We start from the raw sequence: 13113 nt of genomic DNA on the forward strand, positions 1-13113 counted from the left end.
AGCGGTCGACCGGACGGAGCACCGGACCTGCCGGTCAGGAGCCCGGTTGACCGGGCCACAGACCGGACCTGCTGGTTCCTCCTTTGGAGCCCGGTTTCCGACCGGTCGACCGGCCAGCACGCCGGACTGGCCGGTTGCTGGCCCGGTTGGACTGGGCAGGTGACCGGATTACTCCTGTAACCCCTTTTTGTTTGTTGTTGAAATGGGGGGTCTCCTTTAGCCTTCTTGTTCCTTTGATACACCATTTACGCCTCATTGCCTAATACCTGAGATTATCCTTATAAACATATTAGGCCAAATATTTTAGCACGGTGTCATCGTTACCAAAATAATGGATAAGGGTGAAATACCCTTACAATCTCCCCCTTTTTGGTATACGATGACAAACCGAGCTAGAGTCACAAATTAGTTAACAATAAAATGGAACTAGCTAGGGGCAATCACAGCGATTTGGGAGCCTAAGCCGTTGGATCAGACCATCTAACGGTCTAGAATAGCGACTAATTCCCGAACTCTTGTTACTGAACCTTTCTTTGATCGATCGCCTTAGAAAGGCCGCTTTCATTACAGGGCTTCTACTCCTGAAATCGAATTAGCCCGCACCATATTTGTTGGGCTCTGAAACGCTTAAACAGGCCTAGGCGTGCTGCGGTGAAAGGGGCTGGCTGTATAGTACCGTGGCCTCCGCTCAAAAAAAAAAGTACAGTACCGTGGCCAATCTATCGTCTCCATCTCTTCCCGTTCCGATCCCCATTCAGGCACCGTCGCCTCATATCCCCTGCTTCCGCCTCACTCCCCGTTGAATCTTCAACCAGGTCCTGTGTTTGACGCAGCCGCTGATGGCGACTTGCCCGACGGAGATAAGGAGAGGCGATGGCTCCGGCGCCCTTGCCCTTCGATCCTCACCGTCAGGCCTCCTGCGAGATCGACCACCGTCCTCATCCAACCACACGCTCTTCTTCCAGTCGGGGTTGGGAGAAGTTATCCTGGCTCCCGAGGCTACGTCGAATTCAAGGCAATATCGCCCTCAACTGTTTCAAGGCAAACTGTTCATTTTTCTAAATCTAAATTAAAGAAACACATTGTTCAAATCTCAAATTGATTGATTGGATTATCAGTGTTACACATGGTCTTGTTGATGAATTCATCCGCCATAAGATCTTCTTTTCCAGTTTATTGTACTTGATATATTATCGAGTATTTAATTTTCTGTCTGTGCCTTTCTACCTCTCTTACTCATTTGCGGTTGTGATTGAGAGAGAAGATACTTCAATGTTGCACTTGAGCATTTGATCAATCATTGCCGAGGCTCTGTTTTTTTTCCTGCTGGTGGTAGGTAGTAAGGAATACCCGATCCAATAGCTTTCCGAGAGGAGAGAGATGCGAGGTTAGCTCCTATCCTGACATGGCTTTGTACTGATGAAATTTAGCATGTGTGTAGAATCTGTAATACAACATAAGGACCAAATATAACCTGATCCTACCATATTTCCTATCCATCTGTTGCATGCTCGACGTAATGCATCATAGGTTGTTGCAATTTTCAATACTTATTTGGTTGAATAAACTATGTTGCAGGAACAGGATAGGTGGTGACGTAGTTATGTTAGAAGGATTGCGTCAGCGCGCAGGACCAAATCTAATTTGAAGCAATACAAAAAAATTCCCTTTGGAATATACGATTGATTATTGGCAGGTCGCAAATCTAGGAACAGGTACATACATTCTCATATTGATTGCAGCTAGCTGGTTGGAAAAGTGATTGCCTCATGGTACACGGAAATTTAGTTTTTCTTACAAATCTGACATGTTCGGTTGTGTGTTTCTAATAATATATTTTTATGATTTATACATGTAGAGCAAATCATCCATACATTACAATATTTTCTTACTACATAGCATCCAGTATGCTAAACAAAACCCGTTCAAATGACTATCGGAGACTTAGTGGGGGCATTATTGGTGTTTATATATGTAAAAGAATTAGACTGTTTGGCATGTCGGTGGATTATTATGTCATGTTGTCTCAACCAGATTTTGTCTCTTTTATTGTTTGTTTTGACATGCGTTTGTATTCTTTTGTAGCTCAATCAACAAGAAAGTTTATGAAATATGCTCAGAATAGCACTGCTCAGCAAACCGCAAAGGCGCAAACTGAGCTTTAAGCTAGCTATGTGCTAGAATGCAGCAAGATATTGAGTCTGGCACATACCTTGTGGTGCTTCATCGCCAAAAGTTTTGTATGGAGGTCAGCTATTTAGGGCATCACCATTTTCCAGTCATTATAGCATGACCATAGAGTGAGTCGCAAGTTTAATTTTTGGTTCTTTGCATACTCTTAAATTTACATATGGTAATCTTAAGATGTATGTGATTTTCTGGTTCCTTATGTAGATACTCAAGTTTCATTTAGAAAGTAAGTTTATCCCACATTGCGTAGTCAGTAGTCTCATGCTTGGTAAAAGGTTTTGTTATGCTACTTTACATTGAAGTTGATTAAATTTTGCTATAGATTTTGATCAATTTCACATTGCATGCTTGCATCTGTAGTTGTTTCTTTGGCTTCGACCACATCAATATCTACTAGCAGCGACGCATCGACTTCACCACCTCCATCAAGGTCAATGTTTCTTATAGCCCCCTTGATTTTTTTTTTCGTTCTTTTGAATGCATGAATAAGAAGTCATGTGTTTGTGCGATTCTGACGGATATCCTTGGTGGCGCACTTGGTTGGTTGTACTGTTGAGTTCCAACTTCCGATTACGGATTTTTGGTCAAGTTTCAGGGTCCTGACATCATGCCCTTGAGCTTTTAAAATTTTGCACCGCAGGAACTACTTAGTATTGCGTGGAACTGGTTAAATTCTGAAGCCCTTTGCCCTCAGTTCACTAATGAGGGTCCTGTAGATGCCTGCATCGTATCATACAGTGATGATTTACTCTTTCGATTTAAGACCGTCAGATCAAATTGTAAGGTAGGCAGTTTGTTACTGGTCTGATACCACAGTGAATGTTTTCCTTCACTTTCCCTGTACCATGGTGCCATGATCGGTAAATTTTCTCCAGGAACCTTTGAGCGCTGCACCTACAACATAACAAATATTGAGCCTGCCAATGGATTGAAGAGAATCAAATGGTAGCGATGACACTTTTTATTGGCAGACGCCATGATCTCCATCGTGTGCCTGGTTTGGTATTATGACTACGCTTTGCTTTGTGCAGCTTTATATTTTAGATAAGTATTGTCTATATGTTTACAAGAAGTTTTTAAAATTATAGCAGAATCAGTTGCCCAAATTGCATTATGAACCTAATCTTATTGTTACTCCTCCAGGTTACATGAAGTTCATGTTGATGATCTACCATGACCATCCACGTTCGTTGACATCCTAGCAGCAAAAGATATAATCATAGGAAGACTAGGTACCATTATTTACCCAAATTGCATGAAAAAATGGTCTGGTTTCGTATGTTGCTAACTTAGCCATGACAAGGCATCTCATTTGATCTTTATAAAACTTATCTTTGCAACACTAAGCTAAAATCTAACCTGCTATCTACTTCAGCATGTATTTCACCGAGTTCATGGTGTAATGAATTAGAAAAAAGTGATATGCACAAAACAGTTTGCTTAATCCTCCTCAGATTTTTTTATAGCAGTACCTTCTGCTGCTCCTGCTGTATTTACACAATTTGTGCTCTCATAGTGTTCTGAAAATTCAGTGCCTAAGATAAGTACTTAGTTCAAAGTCTCCAACCATTTTCAACATAGGAAAGAATCTCTAGGTACAGTTAATACTTGGAATTATTAATTTTTATGTTACACATAATGCACTAATAAGGGGATATCTTACCTTGAATTTAATACCTATTTCATCGATGGAACAATGTCCTTTTCATTTACCGAACATGCCTTTCTGAATATATCTTTTCTTTTTTATTTCATTGACCACAGTTTAGTCATGCATTTCATTTGTTTTACTTATTACTTTTAAAGCATGACGAGTTATCTATGTTATGATATGGTCAATAATAATGTGAAGAGTTTTTTTAAAGATCATAATATTAGAATTCCGCATATATAATATGGCCACAATCTATGTGTGAGTTCCACTAATTCAGGTTTTAATTTCCCATGTTGTCCGCTATCTTCTAACCACTTTATTTCTATGGAAATATAATTAGGAAATAAAATGGACGCACACCTGAACGGGTAGTTTCAAGGATCTCCATTAAGCTCAAATTTTCTTACTAATTACCCTACATTCTGATATCCCATCAGTAGGTTGGTTCATGAAATTCTCGGTCTAAGATGATTACGCGGAAAGTTGATTATGTATACCTTTCAAGGTGATACTTAAGTAGCGCCTACACTTGAATTGTGCTCTCAGGAGTGTAGGATATCAAATGTCACTGTTTTCCTGGTATGACTTACACCTTCCCCAATGGTAGATTTTACTGAAAATACTATTTTAGTTGGTGCCGACGTTGTGCTGCGGAGTAGCTTTCACAGTGTTAAGAAAAAAGTATGCATCATTATGTTTTGTTTGTATGTTCAAAAGATGCAAAAAGGAAATATCCAAGACCTGTTTTTATTTGTAATCAAATTAAGCCGTAAGTTTTTGATTTATTGAGTTGATTTTACCAATTTTAGGGTCCATATATATGATGTTAAATCAGTGGTAGCATACCATTTGCCGTGGGCAAAGGAAAGTCTTGAGCATACCTATATTTTCTGAGCGCTGTTCCTATTTTCTCAAATAATCTATGTTATTCTTTTGTTGAGTTGGACGGGCGCGGCAACGCGCGCTTTCATGGTCTAGTAGATATTATGATAAGCTCTAAACCTTGATTCCATATAAGATATTACGAAGGCTCCCCCATAATGTGTGCACTTGGAGAATTTGCGTTTGAATGCAAAGTGCACCATTTGTGAAACATGAGAAGCTCCCCCAATATCTTTAGGAAACAAGCATGGTATGGAGATGTGCATATCAAGATATATAAGCATAGCACACATAAACATCCTAACATAGAGTAGCACACATAATAGTCGTCCATACACATCCATACATGAATTGTTGGAAATAGCAAATGGTTCTTGAAAAACTCAAAGTAAACAAGCACAAGCCATATAAAATCCAAATAAGGCAACTCCCATGGCTTGTGGCACTCAAAGAACCCCGTGGTCCTAGACTCTACTCTCTTCTCCCCCTTTGGCATCGGAACACCAAAAAGGCGAAGAAAAGAGGAGAGATGCTATCGCACCCATCGGTAGTGACCAAACCCAAGCGAGGAGGAGCTCTCGCGTGCATCATCATCGGCCGCATCATCATCATCACCCGCATCATCATCGGCATCCTCGGCGAGCATCATCAGCAGTAGGAGTGGGAGCACGAGCAGTCCTAGTAGGAAGAGCACCATGAGCGTACACGGAGTAGTCGAAGTTCTGAAGCATCTCATCGGTAAGAAGAGGCATCTCCCACTGAGGAGTGATGGCGTGTATTTCACACGTTCGTTGGGCAACCCCAAGAGGAAGGTATGATGCGCACAGCAGCAAGTTTTCCCTCAGAAAGAAACCAAGGTTTATCGAACCAGGAGGAGCCAAGAAGCACGTTGAAGGTTGATGGCGGCGGGATGTAGTGCGGCGCAACACCGGAGATTCCGGCGCCAACGTGGAACCTGCACAACACAACCAAAGTACTTTGCCCCAACGAAACAGATGAGGTTGTCAATCTCACCGGCTTGCCGTAACAAAGGATTAACCGTATTGTGTGGAAGATGATTGTTTGCGAGAGAAAACGAGTAAAACAAGTATTGCGAGCAGATTTGTATTTCGAGTGTTAAAGAATGGACCGGGGTCCACAGTTCACTAGAGGTGTCTCTCCCATAAGATAAAAGCATGTTGGGTGAACAAATTACGGTCGGGCAATTGACAAATAGAGAGGGCATAACAATGCACATACATGACATGATAAGTATAGTGAGATTTAATTGGGCATTACGACAAAGTACATAGACCGCCATCCAACCGCATCTATGCCTAAAAAGTCCACCTTCGAGTTATCGTCCGAACCCCTCCAGTATTAAGTTGCAAAGCAACGGACAATTGCATTAAGTATGGTGCGTAATGTAATCAATAACTACATCCTCGAACATAGCATCAATGTTTTATCCCTAGTGGCAACGAGCACAACACAACCTTAGAACTTTACGTCACTCGTCCCAGGTGTCAATGCAGGCATGAACCCACTATCGAGCATAAGTACTCCCTCTTGGAGTTAAAAGTAAAAACTTGGCCGAGCCTCTACTAGAAACGGAGAGCATGCAAGATCATAAACAACACATGTATAATAACTTGATAATTAACATGACATAGTATTCTCTATCCATCGGATCCCGACAAACACAACATATAGAATTACATATAGATGATCTTGATCATGTTAGGCAGCTCACAAGATCCGACAATGATAGCACAATGGGGAGAAGACAACCATCTAGCTACTGCTATGGACCCATAGTCCAGGGGTAGACTACTCACACATCACACCGGAGGCGACCATGGCGGCGTAGAGTCCTCCGGGGATGATTCCCCTCTCGGCAGGGTGCCGGAGGCGATCTCCTGGATCCCCGAGATGGGATCGGCGGCGACGGCGTCTCGGTAAGGTTTTCCGTATCGTGGCTCTCGGTACCGGGGGTTTCGTCACGGAGGCTATTTGTAGGCGGAAGGGTAGGTCAAGAGGCGGCACGGGGCCCCACACCACGAGGCCGCGCGGCCAAGGGGGCCGCGCCGCCCTAGGGTGTGGCCCCTCCGTGGCCCCTCTTCGTCTCTCCTTCGGACTTCCGGAAGCTTCGTGAGAAAATAGGCCCCCGGGCTTTGATTTCGTCCAATTCCGAGAATATTTCGTTACTAGGATTTCGAAACCAAAAACGACAGAAAACAAGAATCGGCACTTCGGCATCTTGTTAATAGGTTAGTTCCGGAAAATGCACGAATATGACATAAAGTGTGCATAAAACATGTAGGTATCATCAATAATATGGCATAGAACATAAGAAATTATCGATACGTCGGAGACGTATCAAGCATCCCCAAGCTTAGTTCCGCTCGTCCCGAGCAGGTAAAACGATAACAAAGATAATTTCGAAGTGATATGCCATCATAACCTTGATCATACTATTTGTAAACATATGTAGTGGATGCGACGATCAAAACAATGGTGATGACATGAGTAAACAGGTGAATCATATAGCAAAGACTTTTCATGAATAGTACTTCAAGACAAGTATTAATAAGTCTTGCATAAGAGTTAACTCATAAAGCAATAAATCAAAGTAAAGGTATTGAAGCAACACAAAGGAAGATTAAGTTTCAGCGGTTGCTTTCAACTTGTAACATGTATATCTCATGGATAATAGTCAACATGGAGTAATATAACAAGTACAATATGCAAGTATGTAGGAATCAATGCACGGTTCACACAAGTGTTTGCTTCTTGAGGTGGAGAGAAATAGGTGAACTGACTCAACATAAAAGTAAAGAGAATGGTCCTTCAAAGAGGAAAGCATCGATTGCTATATTTGTGCTAGAGCTTTTATTTTGAAAACATGAAACAATTTTGTCAACGGTAGTAATAATGCATATGAGTTATGTACATTATATCTTACAAGTTGCAAGTCTCATGCATAGTATACTAATAGTGCCCGCACCTTGTCCTAATTAACTTGGACTACCGGATCTTTGCAATGCACATGTTTTGACCAAGTGTCACAATGGGGTACCTCCATGCCGCCTGTACAAAGGTCTAAGGAGAAAGCTCGCATTTTGGATTTCTCGCTTTTGATTATTCTCAACTTAGACATCCATACCGGGACAACATGGACAACGGATAATGGACTCCTCTTTAATGCATAAGCATGTGGCAACAATTTTTATTCTCATATGAGATTGAGGATATATGTCCAAACTGAAACTTCCACCATGAATCATGGCTTTAGTTAGCGGCCCAAAGTTCTTCTCTAACAACATGCATGCTCCAACCATGAAGGTGGTAGATCTCTCTTGCTTCGGACAAGACGGACATGCATAGCAACTCACATGATATCCAACAAAGAATAGTTGATGGCGTCCCCGAAACATGGTTATCGCTCAACAAGCAACTTAATAAGAGATAAAGTGCATAAGTACATATTCAATACCACAATAGTTTTTAAGCTATTTGTCCCATGAGCTATATATTGCAAAGGTGAATGATGGAATTTTAAAGGTAGCACTCAAGCAATTTACTTTGGAATGGTGGGTAAATACCATGTAGTAGGTAGGTATGGTGGACACAAATGGCATAGTGGTTGGCTCAAGTATTTTGGATGCATGAGAAGTATTCCCTCTCGATACAAGGTTTAGGCTAGCAAGGCTATTTGAAACAAACACAAGGATGAACGGTACAGACAAAACTCACATAAAAGACATATGGTAAACATTATAAGACTCCATACCGTCTTCCTTGTTGTTCAAAACTCAATACTAGATGTTATCTAGACTCTAGAGAAACCAAATATGCAAACCAAATTAGCAAGCTCTAAGTATTTCTTCATTAATGGGTGCAAAGTATATGATGCAAGAGCTTAAACATGAGCACAACAATTGCCAAGTATCAAATTATCCAAGACATTTTAGAGTTACTACATGTAGCATTTTCCAATTCCAACCATATAACAATTTAACGAAGAAGATTCAACCTTCGCCATGAATACTATGAGTAGAGCCTAAGGACATATTTGTCCATATGCTACAGCGGAGCGTGTCTCTCTCCCACAAAGTGAATGCTAGGATCCATTTTATTCAAACAAAATAAAAAACAAAAACAAACCGACGCTCCAAGCAAAGTGCATAAGATGTGATGGAATAAAAATATAGTTTCAGGGGAGGAACCTGATAATGTTGTCGATGAAGAAGGGGATGCCTTGGGCATCCCCAAGCTTAGACGCTTGAGTCTTCTTAATATATGCAGGGGTGAACCACCGGGCCATCCCCAAGCTTAGAGCTTTCACTCTCCTTGATCATATTGCATCATACTCCTCTCTTGATCCTTGAAAACTTCCTCCACACCAAACTCGAAACAACTCATTAGAGGGTTAGTGCATAATAAAAATTCACATGTTCAGAGGTGACACAATCATTCTTAACACTTCTGGACATTGCATAAAGCTACTCGGACATTAGTGGATCAAAGAAATTCATCCAACATAGCAAAAGAGGCAATGCGAAATAAAAGACAGAATCTGTCAAAACAGAACAGATCCGTAAAGATGGATTTTATTAGGCCACCAGACTTGCTCAAACGAAAATGCTCAAATTGAATGAAAGTTGCGTACATATCCGAGGATCATGCTCGTAAATTGGCTTAATTTTCCGAGCTACCTACAGGGAGATAGACCCAGATTCGTGACAGACAAAGAAATCTGGAACTGCGCAGTAATCCAAATCTAGTACTTACTTTTCTATCAAAGACTTTACTTGGCACAACAAAACATAAAACCAAGATAAGGAGAGGTTGCTACAGTAGTAAACAACTTCCAAGACTCAAATATAAAATAAAGTGCTGTAGTAAAATAACACATGGGTTATCTCCCAAGAAGTTCTTTCTTTATAGCCATTAAGATGGGCTCAGCAGTTTTGATGATGCACTCGCAAGAAATAGTATTGGAAGCAAAAGAGAGCATCAAGAGGCAAATTCAAAACAAATTTAAGTCTAACATGCTTCCTATGCATAGGAATCTTGTAAATAAACAAGTTCATGAAGAGCAAAGTGACAAGCATAGGAAGATAAAACAAGTGTAGCTTCAAAAATTTCAGCACATAGAGAGGTATTTTAGTAACATGAAAATTTCTACAACCATATTTTCCTCTCTCATAATAATTTTCAGTACAATCATGAGCAAACTCAACAATGTAACTATCACATAAAGCATTCTTATCATGAGTCTCATGCATAAAATTATTACTCTCCACGTAAGCATAATCAATTTTATTAGTTGTAGTGGGAGCAAATTCAACAAAGTGGCTATCATCATATATAGGAGGCATATTGTAATCATAAAAGAAAATTTTCTCCTCAATGCTTGGGGGACTAAAAGGATCATGCTCATCGAGCCAGCTTCCCCAAGCTTAGAATTTTCCATAGCATTAGCAACAATGGTGTTCAAAGCATCCATAGTAATAACATTCCCATTAGCATGCATATAAAGTTCCATGGGTTTTTTAATTCTCTCTTCAAACACATCATGTCCTAATTCAAGATAAAGTTCATAAAGATCTCTCATATTTTTGTTGTTTTCCATTATGCTTAACTAGTGAAATAAAAACATGCATGATATTAAGTAAAGTAAAACAAGTAACTAATTTTTTGTGTTTTTGATATAGCAAACAAGATAGCAAATAAAGTGAAACTAGCAACTAATTTTTTTGTGTTTTGATATAAGTGAAGCAAACAAAGTAGTAAATAAAATAAAGCAAGACAAAAACAAAGTAAAGAGATTGAGAAGTGGAGACTCCCCTTGCAGCGTGTCTTGATCTCCCGGCAACGGCACTCGAAAAAGAGCTTGATGGCGTGTATTTCACACGTTCGTTGGGCAACCCCAAGAGGAAGGTATGATGCGCACAACAGCAAGTTTTCTCTCGTAAAGAAACCAAGGTTTATCGAACCAGGAGGAGCCAAGAAGCACGTTGAAGGTTGATGGCGGCGGGATGTAGTGCGGCGCAACACCGGAGATTCCGGCGCCAACGTGGAACCCGCACAACACAACCAAAGTACTTTGCCCCAACGAAACGAGTGAGGTTGTCAATCTCACCGGCTTGCCGTAACAAAGGATTAACCGTATTGTGTGGAAGATGATTGTTTGCAGAGAAAACAAGAAAACAAGTATTGCAACAGATTTGTATTTCGAGTGTTAAAGAATGGACCGGGGTCCACAGCTCACTAGAGGTGTCTCTCCCATAAGATAAAAGCATGTTGGGTGAACAAATTACAGTCGGGCAATTGACAAATAGAGAGGGCATAACAATGCACATACATGACATGATAAGTATAGTGAGATTTAATTGGGCATTACGACAAAGTACATAGACCGCCATCCAACCGCATCTATGCCTAAAAAGTCCACCTTCAGAGTTATCGTCCGAACCCCTCCAGCATTAAGTTGCAAAGCAACAGACAATTGCATTAAGTATGGTGCGTAATGTAATCAATAACTACATCCTCGAACATAGCATCAATGTTTTATCCCTAGTGGCAACAAGACAACACAACCTTAGAACTTTCTCGTCACCGTCCCATGTGTCAATGCGGGCATGAACCCACTATCGAGCATAAGTACTCCCTCTTGGAGTTAAAAGTAAAAACTTGGCCGGAGCCTCTACTAGAAACGGAGAGCATGCAAGATCATAAACAACACATGTATAATAACTTGATAATTAACATGACATAGTATTCTCTATCCATCGGATCCCGACAAACACAACATATAGAATTACATATAGATGATCTTGATCATGTTAGGCAGCTCACAAGATCCGACAATGATAGCACAATGGGGAGAAGACAACCATCTAGCTACTGCTATGGACCCATAGTCCAGGGGTAGACTACTCACACATCACACCGGAGGCGACCATGGCGGCGTAGAGTCCTCCGGGGGATGATTCCCTCTCCGGCAGGGGTGCCGGAGGCGATCTCCCGGATCCCCGAGATGGGATCGGCGGCGACGGCGTCTCGCAAGGTTTTCCGTATCGTGGCTCTCGCATCGGGGGTTTCGTCACGGAGGCTATTTGTAGGCGGAAGGGTAGGTCAAGAGGCGGCACGGGGGCCCCACACCACGAGGCCGCGCGGCCAAGGGGGCCGCGCCGCCCTAGGGTGTGGCCCTCCGTGGCCCCTCTTCGTCTCTCCTTCGGACTTCCGGAAGCTTCGTGAGAAAATAGGCCCCCGGGCTTTGATTTCGTCCAATTCCGAGAATATTTCGTTACTAGGATTTCTGAAACCAAAAACAGCTAGAAAACAAGAATCGGCACTTCGGCATCTTGTTAATAGGTTAGTTCCAGAAAATGCACGAATATGACATAAAGTGTGCATAAAACATGTAGGTATCATCAATAATATGGCATAGAACATAAGAAATTATCGATACGTCGGAGACGTATCAAGGAGCTACCACAGGCTCCATCTCAGGTCCAGGAGGAGGAACAGGGTGGTTCCTTGAGGCCATGAATTCATTCTGGCGCCTCCGTGTCTCCTGAGTCATAGAAAGAGTCTGATGTGCAACATCATTGCTGTTCTTGCACATTTGGAACATGCATGTGAAGAAACGAGCAGCCCCATGCTCGGGAACGCCGAGAGTGACCGGAGCTAGCATCATGATCATGGTGTGCCTTGGAGCGGCGCTCGCAGGTGGGCATCATGGAGGGAATGTCCGGACGAGTGGCCTCCCGAATGGGAAACCCGAAAAGGTCCATGATGACTCTTTCACCACGAGCGTTCCGAGGAGCGGGAACAATGTAGTTGATGAGCCGCTGAACATACTGGGCGTAGTTAGGAGTCATGCGGTCCATAATGGCTCTCTTCAGTTCACAGTAGATTAGATCACAGCCATCAATCTTCCTTACCCTGTCAGGATGACACTAGTACATCAAGTTGAGGTGATAGTTCCGGACTTCACTGTGGTCGCCAGACTTGCTGATGAGGTTCTCACGGAACAGCTTGGCAAGTACCAGATAGGAGTAGTACATCCCAGAGATAGTGGGAGGTCCAGGTGTAGGGTTCGCAGGATAGCAGAAAGAGATGTCACCCTTTGTAAGCCTGGACCGTGAATGAATCCTGTATCCGGGATTACTGTCATCACCACAACCCATGGCTGCACGGAACTGAGAGTAGGAGCATGAGTACTTCGTCTTGCCGGTCATCCAGGTGAGGGTGCGGTCCTCATCATCCTCGTGGGCAACTTTCTTATCCTTGTGCTTGGTAGCAACAGACTTGGTTCGACCCCGAGCTGAGCTGCCAATGTCAGTATCTTGATGAGCTTGAGGAGGTGCACGACTACTAGAACGGCGGGGAGGATC

The 13113-nt window shown here is 42.2% G+C and overlaps 2 long non-coding RNA genes across 2 annotated transcripts; both read left to right on the top strand.

Annotated features, from left to right (window-relative positions):
* Positions 1 to 1011: 1011 nt before the first annotated feature.
* LOC124698722 lies at positions 1012 to 2200 on the top strand. Its single transcript, XR_007001076.1, has 3 exons — positions 1012 to 1387; positions 1579 to 1715; positions 2086 to 2200. It is a non-coding gene; the product is annotated as an uncharacterized LOC124698722 (long non-coding RNA).
* Positions 2201 to 2285: 85 nt separating this feature from the next.
* On the top strand, positions 2286 to 3393 carry LOC124698723. The gene is made up of 3 exons (XR_007001077.1): positions 2286 to 2974; positions 3066 to 3192; positions 3334 to 3393. It is a non-coding gene; the product is annotated as an uncharacterized LOC124698723 (long non-coding RNA).
* The last annotated feature ends 9720 nt before the right edge of the window (positions 3394 to 13113 follow it).

Source organism: Lolium rigidum, chromosome 3 (assembly GCF_022539505.1).
Source record: "Lolium rigidum isolate FL_2022 chromosome 3, APGP_CSIRO_Lrig_0.1, whole genome shotgun sequence".
NCBI lineage: Eukaryota > Viridiplantae > Streptophyta > Magnoliopsida > Poales > Poaceae > Lolium > Lolium rigidum.